This window comes from Micromesistius poutassou, assembly GCF_964030765.1.
Source record: "Micromesistius poutassou genome assembly, chromosome: 15".
Taxonomy (NCBI): Eukaryota; Metazoa; Chordata; class Actinopteri; order Gadiformes; family Gadidae; genus Micromesistius; species Micromesistius poutassou.
The window spans coordinates 11,017,003-11,019,502 of record NC_140285.1 but is presented as its reverse complement, the minus strand read 5'-3'; positions in this window follow the sequence as shown (position 1 = coordinate 11,019,502).

The following is a 2,500-nucleotide window of genomic DNA, read 5'->3' as shown; positions in this document are numbered from 1 at the left end:
TCTGCTGAAGTGCATTGTCCCCCCACACACTACAAAGTGTGTTTAAATATTTCACGTCGACATCTATGGGGACAGAGGGGGTGACCAGAGCGGGTTAGGGAAAGAGAGTATGTGGATGTTTGGTGGGGGCAGGCGATGGAGGGAGAGAGACAGGGGGAGAGAGAGAGAGATGAAACAACTTGAAAAATTAGAAGATTGGCACAGCTTTGAATTTGAACTGCTCCCAAATGTGCCTCCATCAGTCCCACAGTAAATAGCACTATCGCCGGCCAGCTTTCTGGAAAACAGCGAGAATCTAAATATAATATGGTGTAAATCTGAGCTCTGCTCGCAATGGAGAAATTGATAATGAATCATAGGGTTGGTTAAAATATAATCATGATTCTTTCAGCTACAGGTAGAAATGTTTTTTAAATTATTATACCGATGAGGGTGTATAAACGATTTCTGTATTTTATATTCTAACATAACAATGCGTAATTGCAATTCGAGTTTCAGTTAGATTTTTTACAATTCAATCAATATTTCATATAATAGGAACAGGGATAAATGATGTGCTTAAATGAAGTGTAAAATGTGCTTAGTGGTTAAAAGTAGTTAATAAGCGATCACATTATTTCATTTTGTATGAACAGCTAAATCGACAGAATGCTAACTATAAGTGTTACACAGGGAGGAAAAGTACAGCAGATAAATTCTGACTGGTCCAGTATTAAGTCATCATCTCTCATGGCCAAAAGCCCTTTTTATTGTATTAACGCCATAACTCTGATTCCCAGTGACATTTTAAGGCAGTGTAAAATGGGATAATTATATTGGTGTACTTATCGCCCTGTTCTCCTAGGTCAGAAACATTAAACTTAATAAGATACAAGAGGACGAGACGTCGCTAGTGGGACCTGTGATTTAAAGGGACCAAAAAAAAAAAAACGATAGAAAAAGACGGAGAGGAAGAGTGGAGGAATGAAGAGGAGTGGAAAAAAAAGCGAGAGTTGGAAGTGAGAAGGAGCAAAGAACATCGACTGCTTTTGATATTCAATGTTTCAGTTGGGCGGGAGCGGGGGTGGGGGGGGGACGAAGACAACAATATATGACACTGCTACTACGAACATTACTCATTGTTCTTTTTCTATTATTATTTATAATTATTCTCCTTTCTTCCCCCCCCCCCCCATCTGCCTTTCCTAGAAACACACATGGAGAGCCAAGCAGAGCGCAGGGCAGTGCCGGCTGGATGGCACAGTAAGGTGATTTAACGAAGGGCTGATTTTTTTTGTGTCGGCACGACAGCCTGGTGCAGCCTCCGTCTTCACAAGCCTCCACGCTCAGACACACACACACACACACACACACACACACACACACACCAACAGACACACACAAACTAACACCAAAATCTGAAAAAATAAAAGAAACACAAACAGGCAAGATGGACGTGCGGAACATGTTGCATGCATGGGGGAGGATTTTGGAAGGCAGAGAGCGGTCAATCTGTTAGTTTCTTAGCCACACGCTGAAAGAGTGATCACTTCATTGTCGTTCATGTGAAAGCTCAGACTTTCCTTGAATTTTTTTTTTTGTTGTGATGTGCCAAATGTTTTAAAAGAAAAGAAAATAACAAAAATGATTCAATTGTTATATCTAATACAAGATTGGGATTCAGGAGTAGAAATAACCACAAAACAGAAAGCTCTGATATCCATGGACATATCTATGTTGACCCTGGTATAATGTATCATGTGCTTTAAGCATGTTCCTTCATACAAGCTCTCTTGTCAAAGAAGGTCATGGAGGCTGAGCTCATGAAAAGGTATCACTCACACACACACACACACACACACACACACACACACACACACACACACACACACACACACACACACACACATACACACACACCCACACCCATTAACTCCCATTTAATCAGGATTACAGAGAACAAGCAAGCATTATTTAATACACAAGTAGACATAGTGGGACGGAAATATGGAACACTGACATGAGCACACACACACAGACACACACACACACACACACACACGCACACACACACACACACACACACACACACACACACACACACACACACACACACACACACACACACACACACACACACACACACACACATTCATCCCCCCAACTCACTCACATACAAACATTACTGCCCCCCTCCACACACACACACACACACACACACACACACACCACACACACACACACACACACACACACACACACACACACACATACACACACACACGCACACTCACACACTCACAAACACACAAACACAATCAATCTAATGGCGCGCATTAGTTAACTGCCAAATGTTAAGGCTTTTTACGGTGGGATCACCCATCCCTTGAAAAGATAAATACGGTGCACAGAACCCAGTAATTACTGCAATCCCCTTACAGCTCACAGAGAGAGAGAGAACCCTCACCCGCCCTCGCCCACCCTCGCCCGCCCGCCCGCCTGCCGCTCAGAGGACTGTCAC